Consider the following 14,065-nt stretch of genomic DNA (forward strand, 5'->3'; position numbering starts at 1 on the left):
CAACCTAAAATTTAATTGGACACAGAATAAAATTGCTCATTGCTTATGACAACTCCAAAGTTAAGTTACCTAGTAACAATGACAACCTTCAGCAGGTCATCAATAAACTAAATAAAAAAGAAAAATAAATAATTTAAAAAAATTAAAACTGTCAGAAAAATTTTAACTGTCAGAAATCAAAATAAAGTCTAAACACCTCAAACTAACTTATTCATCAACCAGTGCTTTCTGACAAAAAAATTGTGTTTAGTTTATAAGAGCCTTTACCCAGTATAACTGTCCATTATTATCTGGTATTGCAGAGTCATGGACATAACATGTCCATTACACTTAAGTCATATTAAAGCTCAGATTGAAAATCCCAAAAGAGTTAGCAAGTGGACAAACCTATTAACTACAAACATGGTAAACACAAAAGAAAAGAGAACATAATTATACTAGATAATCACATATGTATGAGAATTTAGTTCTACACATTGAGTTGTGTCAAATGTGTAGCTAACAGGTGTGGTTGGCAGAGGTATGGTTAGCCAAGGAGTAAACATAGCAACTTGCCACAAAAGCACAGACGTTACAAAGAAGGAGCCTGGTCACTGGCTGGAAAATGAATGGGAAAGTTCATAAGGTTCAACATGGTGTGTACTTACAGGGAAAGACCTGCCTGTCAATGAAATGAGCCAGTTTGCTGCTAAAGGTGCAAGCAGTAAAAGCCCCCTTCATGATGGGTATATGTGCTTGCACAGTAGCCAGAACAACTAAAAAAAAATGCCTGCCATCCATCCATCCATTTTCTAAGCCGCTTCTCCGTCAGGGTCACGGGGGGGTGCTGGAGCCTATCTCAGCAGTCTTCGGGCAGAAGGCAGGATACACCCTGGACAGGTCGCCAGTCCATCGCAGGGCAGACAGTCACACCTAGGAGCAATTTAGCATGTCCAATTCGCCCGACTGCATGTCTTTGGACTGTGGGAGGAAACCGGAGAACCTGGAGGAAACCCACGCAGACACAGGGAGAACATGCAAAAACTCCACACAGAGAGGACCCTAATCACCCGGCTGGGGGATCGAACCCAGGCCCTCCTCGCTGTGAGGCGACAGCGCTACCCACCACGCCACCGTGCCGCTCTGTTGTATTAATATTGTATTTATATTATCTTGTCAGATTTTACCAATCATTTCAAATACGTGTTTAAAACGTTAATGTGCCTTTTTGCACTCATTTTGGGGTTTTTGATTTATAAGTCCCTCCACATTATAAAAGATCCTGCTCTAGTATGACCGGAAATAACTGTGGGGGGCATTGCCAAGGATGGATGTTGAGTGGACAGACTTTGCTGTAAGAATTTTGACAAAAGTAAAGACATTAATACAATCTCCTGATTGAGTGCAGTCCCTCTTTCAAGTGTTTTTTTTTTACAGTCAGTGGGCAAGATATGTTAAAAGGGTCATGTGTAGATACTGTTTAAAGGAGAATTCCACCATTTTTCTCAAAAATTCTGTATGATTCAATCATTGAGATGTAAACAAAGTCATTTTAAGTGTTTTGTTGTGAAATGCTTCATTGTGGAGAAACTTACCAACATTGATTTTACAGTGGTGGTGATAGGTACCAGAGGTTGTGAAGTCCACAACATAAAAGTAGTTTTAGTGAACATACACATGCCTTCTGAGCTATTATATGTAATAGTGGTAATGGTCAAAGGTGGTAAATCTGAAAAAATATAACTTCTTTGGAGACTCTTTTGCCTCACAATGCCATGCATGTACTTCTCCCCCAGGGGTGTGTTAAAAATTATATTTTGAACCAAAACTTTCCCTCAAAACTACTGGAAAACAATGTTTCAGGTATCAGGCAGCACATTGATTCATTTTATTTAATAATTTTCTGTGAGGGAGCTTTCAGAGGCATTAAACTCTTCAGATGTCTGGGTCCTGCCACCAGCACTGTGAACAATTCAGACACAGCAAATTTCTCTACAATGGAATTTCACATCAAACCACTCTGAAAAACTTTGTTTATATCTTGATTGGATAACACAAACATTTTGAAAAATCATGGAAATCAAGGATTCCCCTTTAAATGAGCATTTTCTCCATTTTGGCTTTTCAGTATTGTTATACTCACCACTTCAGAGATCAATGCAGCTGAAGTACTACCGTGAAGTTTTAAAGGCATAATGTATTTATGTCAGTGACAAGCACTATTGTGACTGGGCCTTGACTGTGAAAGTTTACAGGGCTGTAGGGCTGTGTAATTCTACCTTTAATCAATTTGATGACATATATTAAATGGATACAAATTCTAGAAATGAGTACATAATTATAACATGTCAAATGTCATACAGCCTAAGTATTACTTTTTAAGTCAGCTAAAGTCCCCTCTTATGAACACTTTCTATATATTTACAGCTCTGTGGCTTTGCAGATTTAATGTGACGACACTGAATACTAAAATGAGCAGCATATAAAATAGGTCTAAACTCCAGTTTCCAGATATTTGTTAAACCATATGTTCTCGTGGTGGCCTCACGGACTTCAGTGAACCTGACTGACTTGAGTGTGGTAGATTACAAATGAAAAAAGCAGGCAGTAAAGTAAAGCTGGGGTGAATGCTGGCTTGGAGAAACTTGATTATGAAATTCAACCCGAGCTTGACAAAAATTTGAGAAATGATGTCCAAACACAACCAATTGCCAACATGAACAGTCGGGTCCTGGTGGGTTCAAGCTCAAACTTCCCCAAGGCTCTACTTTCTCTTTGACTGTCTGTTAACTGTTGTCATCAGCTCGAACTGTGGAGACTCCTAGAACGTAGGAGCAGACGTTTGTGAGAGTGTTTTGGGGTGGGGGTTCTGGGACCTGTAAAAGCATTCAGACGGTGTGTATGACCTCTGGTTTCATGCCTGTGCTTTCCTGCTGGATCCCCTCAGCTCTTCTCACGTCAGGGGCTGAGCAATGGGGGTTCTGTCTGTCATGAAAAGGGGGGCTCCATGTCCCAGTAGGACTGGAGTCAAGCAGTAACTCCATAACTTCTTAACTTGCCCGATTCCACTCATCCAACACACAGTCATCAGGCTATATGGTTTTTGTTTATAACTTTATTTAACATAGTTTAATGTTTATTGGTTACTTACGCTCAATAATAAGTTTCACTGAGTTTCGTGTTTATTAGTAACAGATTGCCCCAAGGAACTCAAACCGTGTATATTTCATGCACCACATTTCTTTTAACCTCAAGTCACTTCCAGACCTCGCGAGACTGACTTGTATGGCAACACCATGTAGCCAAAACAATGCATTAACACAACTGTCTGCATCCCTGTAAACAGAATTAACTGACAGTAGATCACTTTAGAACTTGTTACTAGAACTTAAATTGAAAATTAAGGCTGAGCTTATTGAGACCAAACAAAAAATATTTAAGTTTAAGTGATGCATGAACATTACAGTCTAGTGCAAAGGCAGCCACATGTTCTAATAACTATAAACCTCATAAAAACAATATAACAGTTATTTACATCACGTGTGCAACTGAAATCACCCATGTAATAGTGCCTTCATTAAAGTTCCATTCTCAGTCCAGGTATTTTTGTTTGGCTTAGAAAGTCTGCCAAATCTGGTGACACATGTGGATGTGAAAGGCTGAACCACACTTTCTCCCTGAATCTCATGTAGTACCCCAGTGTGATTCATTTCAGCGTTAGTTGGTGTTTGAACTTGTTCTAAGTCAGGATTTGCCCTTTCAGTTTGGTACGTGTATTGAAATTGTTTTTATTCACTTGCATGTATAATAGGCTCTGAGGGTTGCGGCTGTTGTGGCTGGCAGGAGGTGTTTTCTGTTATGTCAGTACTCTCTCACTTCGGACTCAACTACATATGAACGTGGCTTGTTTCATCTTCTCCTCACGATGCCCATCCTGTCGTGGCCCTTTTGTGTTTGAAGTCTCACCACTTGATTTGGTAGCAGGGGAAGTAGTGGTTTGCTGGGTTTCTTTGTGAGATGGGCTTTGACATAGGCTGTTGATTTTACTTCAGGCTTCAACAGGTGTTTGCAGTTGTTTGAGTCCAGGGGGGCGGCACGGTGGCGTGGTGGGTAGCGCTGTCGCCTCACAGCAAATAGGGCCTGGGTTCGATGGCCGGGGTCCTCTCTGTGTGGAGTTTGCATGATCTCCCCGTGTCTGCGTGGGTTTCCTCCGGGTTCCTCCCACAGTCCAAAAACATGCCAATTGGACATGCTAAATTGCCCCTAGGTGTGAGTGACTGTTTGTGTCTGTCTGTCTGCCCTGCGATGGACTGGCGACCTGTCCAGGGTGTATCCTGCTTTCTGCCCGAAGACTCCTGGGATTGGCTCCAGCACCCTGATGGAGAAGTGGATTAGAAAATGAATGGATGTTCGAGTCCACCTGGACAGCAGTCTTTGTGCAGGTGAGCCCAGGATCTTGTCTCGCTGTGTGTTACACAAGCTTAGTAGGTTTAGGCAGAAGTGTGTCCCATCCCTTTTCGTTATCTCCAACAATTTCTTTGCACTTCACACAGCCCTTTCACTGAGGCCGTTGGACTGTGGGTATTCAGGACTGCATGTTGCATGTGTGAAGTTCCAAGATTTGGTAAAGTCACAGAATTGACTGACTCATGAACTGAGTGCCGTTGTCTGAATACAGCTCTTGAGGTATGGTGAGGTATGAGAGAAATTTTAGTTTGTTAATTATACATAGGGAGGACATGTTGCTGAGCTTGTCAACTTCGAACCAGTCCAAGAATACAAGGGAATGGTGATTCTCCGATTCAAATATTTCTGTGGCAACAACAGACCAGGGCAGGTCGTGAACTGTGTGTAGTTTTTGGGGTTCTCTTTGTTGATGTGGTTTTAGGCTGTTGCAGACACTGCATGTCTGTATAGCAGTCTCCACATCCTTATTAACTGAGGCCAAAATCTGCATTCTCTTGCCCTCCTCTTTGTAGCTTCCATGCCTGGATGACCCCTGTGTAGTGCAGCAACATACTCAGATTGCAGGGAAATGAGGATAACAGCTTTGTTTCCTCGAATGATGATGTTGTCTTTGACAGTGGGTTCATCGTGGAAGTAGAAATATAGTTTAGCCTCTGCGGGCACTCTGCCTATGCGACTAGGCCATCCGTTTTTGATGAAATGAGTAATTATCTGGAGGACCGGGTCCGTGGATGTGTGTTCACGCCGTTCATCAAGCTGCCATGGGGATATCAGTTGCACTGACATCACCTCAAACTCATGCTTTTCCTCTTTTGAGGGATGAACATCACGTCTAGGTGCGCATGAGAGGGTATCAGCCAGGTAGAGGTGTTTCCTTTTTTTGTATGTCAGGGTCAGGTTGAATTTCTATAGTGTCAACATCATGCGCTGCAGGCGTGCAGGGAATGCATGAAAGGCCTTGTTGTGGATTGTGATTAAGGGCTGGTGGTCAGTTTCTATCATGACGGGTTTGCCATATATGTAGTCATAGAACTTGTGACAGGTGAAGACTACTGCCAGCAGCTCCTTTTCAATCTGTGCGTACCTCTCTTCTGACTTTGTCAGTGTGCGCAATGCATAGCGACTGGCCTGCCATCCTGGAGGCAAGCAGCCCCTACACGTTGGGAAGCGTCACAGGTTTTGCAACATCATAGTAATGGAGCACAGGTGGACTCGTGACACACAGTTTTAGTCCATCTAATGCATTTTGTTGGTGTTGTGTCCAGCTCCAAACCACATCTTTGTGTAGCAGTTCGTCGTAATGGTGTTGTCGCTCAAGCTTGGGATGAACTTACCCAGATAAGTAACCATTCCCAAAAAGCGCTGTAAGGCTGCTTTGTCCTCCAGAGGGGGCATTTTAATGGTTGCTGCTATTTTTGTGGGATCAGCTTTGAGTCCTGTCCTAGGGAACACCTGTCCTACATAGCTCACCTCCCTGAGCCCAAATTTGCATTTATTTTTGAGTTGAGTTTTGTTAGTTGAGTCTAAGCTTTACTTTTCTGGCCCAGTCCAGAACCTTTTCCAGATTGATTTCATGTTCTTTTGCATCTGTGCCACTTATAATAATGTTGTCTACAATTATAGCACATGGGTATCCAGCGAATATTTGTTCCATAGCTCTTTGAAATACTTCAGAGGCGGTATTGATGCCAAAGGGCATCCTATTGAATTTGAACCCTCCAAAGGGGGGGGGGAGTTGTGAATGTGGTGTGGAGAGATGAGATGTCATCCAATTTAATGTGCTAACAATCTTTTAGTATCCGACATTTGCACTGCCATCCCCTCTACTGCACATAGGGTGATGGGGGAGCATTAGTGCCTTGTTTAAGTTTCACGGATCTATGCATAAATGAACATCATCTGTGTCCCTGTTGTGTGTAGCAACCATATTGGAAACCCACTCTGTGGGCTCATCCACCAGTTTGATTACTCCTAAATCCGGGAGTTCCTGTTTCACCTTCTCCTGCATCGCCACTGGGCTGCAGCGTGGGGGGCTGATGACTGGCATCACAGTTGGAGCTATTCTCATTGCATAAGTGACAGGTAGTTCACCAAGTTCATCTGTGAACAAATCTGCATAATCCTGGAAAAACCTCTGTGATATGGTTTGATGCTGAACAGTATCTATGTGGTGTACTTCCTTGCTAAAGGTGACCAGTTTCATCTTCAGGCTATCTTGCAAGCCTAGTATGCACTGCACATTTTTACATATAACCTGGAATTTTAGTATGTGGTTCTGTCCATTGAGCTCACATTGCAGAGTCACTGTGCCAATTGGTTCAATCGTGGTTCCACTAAAAGCAACAAGTTTGACTGTTTTGCTTGATTTGTGTATATTTTCATGTTGCCTAATTGCTTTGTAATTATCAAGGGAAATGACAGTGACATGACATGACAGTGCAATTCCCTTCCCCTTTGTAACAGTTCTCAGTGTGTATTGGGTTAATGTCACTGTATTCTTGTATTGACAGGCCTTCAACCGTGAAAGTGTTGCTGTCAGAATCTGTCTCGGTCAACATTTGATTCACTTGTCTGCTTGATTTGCTAGCTCTTGCAGATCTGCACAGCTTTTTGAAATGGTTGTACTTCCCGCAGCCATGACACTGTTTTCCAAAGCCTGGGCATTAATGCCGTTGGGCAGGGTGTGTGCCTCCGCAGTTACTCCAGTTTGAGATCGATGCACTTTCTGATTTGGCTTTGAATTTTGACTGACTTTTGGGTTTGCTACTGCGTTTTATTTGCATTGTATCCACTCTGGCAGTTGGTACATATTTAGGGGCAGAGAGAGTTTTTGTATGTTGGTTAGTGAGCTCACTTATTTGGCAGGTACATATAGCCTTGGCTAGTGTGAGGTAAGTCTCTTTAAGCAAGGAACGTCTGACATTGTCATTACTTATTCCCACGACCAGTCTGTCTCTAATAAGTTCATCTTGCAATGGCCCAAAGTTGCATGGTTTAGCAAGGTTTTTCAGTGTACTCCAGTGTTCCCCTGGTTTTTGGCAGTGAGAGTTGAAATTGTGCCTCTCCATTATTACGTTTGTTTCCGGATTACATATTTACATAGGCAGTCAGGATCCTCCCAGGATTCTGCCCGTGTGATGACGTTAGAACATTTTAGAAATGTGGGTTTATTAATTCTTGTTTGCTTATATAAAACCTGGACGCTTTGTCCTTACAGATTACTTAGAAAAAGTATGTTTATTTATAATAGATTTCATCAAGCTATGAAATGTTCTTTTATTTTTGGTCATGAACGCTTGCACATAATTAATGTGAACCTCTTTTTCTTCACCTTCTTCAGAAATCAGTCTTGATTCATTTTGGCTGTATGTTTGGGGTCATTGTTTTGTTTTCTCCTCTTTCTTGACCAATGAGATTACCCTCTCCTCAAATATCTTCCAGGACTTTGTTCCATTCATTGTCTCCTTCATTGACGTGTGATGGCCCAGTACTGTTTGCAGGGGAGCATCCCCACATTATGATGCTCCCACCTTCACACTTCACAGTAGGTTTGGTGTTCTCAGGCTCATATGTGCAACTCTTCTTTTTCCAAACATGTCAAGCAAAATTATTGCCTATGAGTTCTATTTTTGTTTGGTCTGACCAGAGAATATTCTTCCAAAAGAATTCTAATTTGTGCTGCTTTCTGGCTGCTTATCATTAGTAAGACAAATCTTGCATGATCTGTCCATGATCTTAGATGTTTAAGGTCTTTTCTATGTCTCTGTAGCTTTTTCCATTCATGTGTTTTTTAATAATGTTGTCCCTGAGCACTTTACACTGTAAAAATAGTATTACTGCCCTTGAGATTTGGTTTGAGTACTGTGAAGATCAAAATGACAATAGATGTAAAAATTATTGTTTTTCCTCCTGAAAACAAAAAGTAAAGAGTAAAAGTAATACTAAAATAAAGTACAAATATGCCAAAAATATTTAGCTTATCCCATTTCATAAATTTAATAAATCTATGTATTATTACTAAAAATGGTCTAAGAACGGCTCCAGGCAGTTATTTTCACCCTTACCACACCAAGCTTCATTCTCTTTGAATGAACCCAAAACTAAAAGACACATATTTGAAATCACTAATAAAACAGCAAAAATAGTTTGCAGCATTTGGCTCAAATAACATACAAAAAATCCCTGGGACTTTCCCTGTAAACAGACATGTTGAGTGTTGAGTTGAGTTTTTTCCATTCATTTTCCATTCATTAACCTGTCTCCTCCTTTGTTGAATTGAACTGAATTGAATTCAGAACCATTGGTCAACTGTGTTTGCACACAGAGGAATTAGACCTCTGTGTTTTACCCATCTATGCAGCGAAACACCAATATACATGCACTCTAGTAAACACACACTAGGGGACAGTGAGCACACTTGTCTGGAGCAGTGGGCAGCCCTAACCACATGTCTAGGGAGCAGTTTGGGGTTAGGTGCCTTGCTCAAGGGCACTTCAATCATGTCCTGTTGGCTCAGGGGATCAAACCAGCGACCTTCCAGTCACAAGGCTGGTTCCCTAACTTACAGCCAACGACTGCCCCTCAATAATTTACAACACCTTATTCAAACAGATGGAGCAGAAGAGACAAAGCACAGCAGAAACAAATACGTTTCCTCTATAACATAAATAATCAGATAATAAACTAGTAATTCCCTCAAATCATTACCTATTAATTGTTTAACCATGAGTGGAATAACTATAAGTAAATGGTGAACAGTACAAAACACAGCAAAGTAGAGCCAATAATGCTAAAGATAGCTTAGCATACTAATGACTTAGCCCAGCATGCCACAGAAAAGGTTAGATTCTGCCTTTTTGTCACTCCAACACCAGTCACTTGACTTCACTCTTTATCCACTTGATTCTTTATCCACTAAACCTGTAGATATCGAACCTGTGTCGCGGTGTATGCAACGGTGTTTGTCTGCTCACTCAGCTAATGCTAGCCTCTGATGCTACTACATCATACTGATGCTACTACAGTATAATGGAGCAAGAGTAGCATAGCAAACACACAAAAATGACTTTATCCTCAAATGTTGTGTTAATTAAATCTCAGTGAGTCAGAATTAAAACTGTTGTGATGCTATTTTTTTGGCCTGTTTACTAAGCTAATGTTAGCCTCTGTTGCTATCAAGGTTTATAAAGCTGTACAACGTTAAGCTACCACTAGCTGCTACTGGATAGTCATACATACCATATTAGACAAGCAGATGTGGAAAATAAATGACACTGTCATAATTTCAAAAAACACTCATTTATTTATTTAACTGTTCGGTCACTCAAGAGCACTTAACCGTTTAAAAACCTTGTTTTGGATTGCAGAAGCTTTTTTTTCTCCTCCCCTGGCCCCATCAAATGTTTTTCTGTGGTTTAAAAGATTCAGAGCTAGATGCATCACTTTTCGATAGTCCTGCTTTAATTTCTGAAACATTGAAATTTTCATGGATGGTTTGACATGAGATATATCTCTTCCCACAAGGAATCTGTTTTGCATTTTTCCCATCTGCCTCTCCAGCGCGTTGCCTCTCCTTTTTTTTTTTTTTTTTTTTTTTTAAATCACTGTCAAGACTCTCTTCTCACGCATTCACATGCACGTATCTCAAGATCATACATAAAAAACACACATCTTTCTCAAAGAGCTCTGGTTCTTCCTGCCGCTTCTCATCAAGATCAGTCTGTACCGGTTTGTCTGCATTTAGAGTTGGATGCTAATTCTCATCCTGAAGACCCCCAGAAAGTTAACGGATTTGTAGTGGTGGTGGTGGTGGGGGGGGGCTCTTTCAGTAATAGTGGCCCTGCTCTGTAATGCCTCTCATTTATCTTTTATGGATGTCATTCGGATGTGGCTAAGAGCGGCTGTGGGGCATTGTCACAAAGCATGCAATCGTGCTGTTTGAACGTGGTCTTTGGCAAACCATGCCATTTGCGGTCGCTGACAGATCATCCTGAACACATAAATCTTTTTCCATACGTTGCCTGAAGCTTTGCAAGTTTGCATGGACATTTTGACACAGTGCTGTTTGTAGACAACAACTTTCGAAACCCCTTTTATTTACACATTTCTGTAAAAGACTCTATGCTTATAAACAGTGTCAAAACACATACATATGTGCATGAACATTCCCCCTTAACTGATAGTATACGGTTCCTGTTCGCGTGCGGTTGTAGAGCATAGGAAGAGCAGGGGTGTAGAGTTCAAGCAGGCAGGGTCAGAGGTTAATGCACACCACTACTGAGCGTGTGGGTCATTTTTACCACAGTGGTGCGACTATGATTGATCGCTCTTCACTCCCCACTGCCCCGCTGCCCCCAGATGAGCTTAAAGGGTTACTGTGAACCACCTGTGCGTTCTTTCTCCCAGTTTGGACACCCTGAATCAACTGAAAAGGCTGAGTGCAAACTTTTTTACCTGTCTGTTTTCTCCAAGACTGCCAAGACATGTTTGGTGTCTAAAGTTTTGTTAGCTTTACACTGGAGCTATAAGGCTAATGTAGCTGCCACTAAATAGCATTGGTAACATTGGTAAATTACATGGCTTAATCATTTACACACTAATGTCAAGCTGTGTTGAGCTACATGATTATAAATTATTTGCCTTAAGTATCGAATAAGATTTTAAGCAGGCTAACATTAATGTACAACATATAATAAATGAAATAGTTTGTTGCCTTAAGAAAAAAGGTGCTATAAAAGGTTCTTTGAGCAATACCATAGAACACATGTCAGGCTCCAGTCCTTGTGGGCCAAATCAGTGCAGACTTCAACACACTGCCTCATTAAACACACCTGATTCAGTTTATCAGTTAATCAGTGAGGACCAGAGCATTAGATGAGGTTAAACATTAATCTCTACAGCACTTTGGCCCAGAAGGTCCCCAGTTTGACAGGATTACCATAGAAGAACCATGTTAGTTGTTAAAAAAAACTTGTTTCTAAATATAATGAATGATAATGTACATAATGGTAAGGTTCTTTATACTCACATATCCCAAAAATGGAAATGCACTGAAATGTTCTTCAGAAGGCTAAAAATGTTTTTTCTATGGCATCATGCAAAAAAAAAAGTGCAACCCTTAAGAACGCAGATTTCCATGTTTAGTTTCCAAATGTCTTTTTAAAGGGGAGCTTTAAATTATTTAATCATTCAATGCTTTAGATGTAAAAAAATCTATCAGAGTGGTTCAGTGTGAAATGTGCCATTCTAGAGAAATTTACACAGGCTCGAAAAGTTACATCCCATTAAGTTTTCACGTAACAGTCAACAACAAACTCCTTGCTGCTCTGTTCACCAGTTTATGGGGTAGGACAAAAATAGTACCCAACCATAGTAGTGCCATATTTTTTTCGAATTTACCACTATTTTACCATTATCAGCATTACATATAAAACCTAATAAGACTCAATAAGTTCACTGGTCATTTTGAATAACAGATAAAATGGTGATAGTTGTAGTTTAGACATACAGACGCCTGGTAATGGTGAACAATTCTGACTGTATATTTCTCTAGAAAGGTGTGGAGTTCCCCTTTAAAACCTGGCTTCGATTGATTAGAAATCTGTTCCAAAAATATTACTTAAGATGACTGACATTTTAGCCATGAAGGATGCTAGCTAGGTGATTATTTATTGTCTAAGTAATTATTTATCTAGGTAACTGTCTACATTAATCTGTCATGAGGTTGCAACATCATAATCCATTCAGTAATTATTGAATGTATTGTTATTGAATGTAAATATAAAAGGTTTTTGTTTTCTGTTAAAATTATTAGTTTTTGTGTGTTTTTTTTTTTATTATTATTTTATTTAAGTTGACTGAGATATGGCCATCACTGTTTCATTAATCCCATGCAATGCCATCCTAAACTTCTAGGGGTTTGTGAACCCCTTGTTGGCAAACCCTGATATATACCAAACTATGTTCTGTATAAAAAACTGTAGCCTATATTTGACATTTTTAATATTTTTTTTTTTTTACAATTCGTTTTATGTGTATTTGAGGATATATGCAAAAAGTTTTAACCTTTTGAATTTTAGTAGCTATGCTGTAATCAGGGCTGGTACGTGGGCATGTTTAAGAGTGCCAGATCACTAAGGATGCCACTATGCTGCCAGTTTACTGGTTGTAAAATATAGCCTCCTGTAATCACTGCTAACCTTTTAAGGAGTCTTGTTAAAATAAAGCAAAAAAATTAAGCAGCGCTCAAAGTAGATGTTGTGCTCAAGACAGAGAAAAATGCTTGGAATCATTTATCAAACTAACAGTATATTTGAGAATCAAGCTAAGAGAATTACAGTTGAGACAGAGACCAGCGCTGAACAAGTTATTACGACCTATGGAGAGCAGCATTATGATTTCAGAGAACAGGCCATTTTCCCACAGGAAAAGGAAGGCTAGTAATCCAGCAACAGAAGGCAGAACAAATTGTCAGACAAATCTACAGTGTTTAGTGACTAGCATGGTGAAGAATCAGGCATGCTTGTGTCAGAAGTTGACTTGCATGCTGCTGAACAGACAGGTTGAAATAGAGCACAAACTTTCTTTATTGAAGATTTCGTTACAGAAAAAGTGAGACGAGTCCACTTTTAGGCTAAGTGAGTCAAATGGTGATGTCAGTATCATGTTTGTTATACTCGTTTAAGGTGTCTGAATGTGTGGAGTGGTGGACGGCTTTTAGTCGACAAGGTGTGATGTATTGTTACGGTATCAAAGAAATTTTAGCGTTCCTTGAGGCGGGCTGGATTGCCAGGTCCAGCAAACATCTCCAGTCCAAAGTTTGCTTAAAAGTGAAAATTCAGCATTTTTTTAACCTCCCAATTTGGCAGGAAAATTACCAACTTGACAACCTTGACATGAGTGCACATGCACTTGACAATATAACCAACCAGCACATGCTCTGGCCTGATCATAACTTGTCTGTTTGACATGAAGAAACACAGTGTGTAAGTCTTACAAACTGTTATCCCTTTGCAACCCTTGCAAAACAATTCTGCATAGAATCAGTTGCTAAGCAATGAATCACTACTACAGCTAAGTCTTCAGTAATGAATCACTACAACAGCTAAGTCTTCAGTAATGAATCACTATTACAGCTAAGTCTTCAGTAATGAATCACTACAACAGCTAAGTCTTCAGTAATGAATCACTATTACAGCTAAGTCTTCAGTAATGAATCCCTATTACAGCTAAGTCTTCAGTATTGAATTACTATTACAGCTAAATCTTCAGTATTTAATCACTACAACAGCTAAGTCTTCAGTAATGAATCACTATTACAGCTAAGTCTTCAGTAATGAATCACTATTACAGCTAAGTCTTCAGTAATGAATCACTACTACAGCTAAGTCTTCAGTAATGAATCACTATTACAGCTAAGTCTTCAGTAATGAATCACTATTACAGCTAAGTCTTCAGTAATGAATCACTACAACAGCTAAGTCTTCATTAATGAATCTCTATTACAGCTAAGTCTTCAGTAATGAATCACTATTACAGCTAAGTCTTCAGTAATGAATCACTATTACAGCTAAGTCTTCAGTAATGAATCACTACAACAGCTAAGTCTTCAGTAATGAAT

The sequence above is a fragment of the Pygocentrus nattereri genome, chromosome 10 (genome assembly GCF_015220715.1).
Source record: "Pygocentrus nattereri isolate fPygNat1 chromosome 10, fPygNat1.pri, whole genome shotgun sequence".
NCBI classification, from domain to species: Eukaryota; Metazoa; Chordata; class Actinopteri; order Characiformes; family Serrasalmidae; genus Pygocentrus; species Pygocentrus nattereri.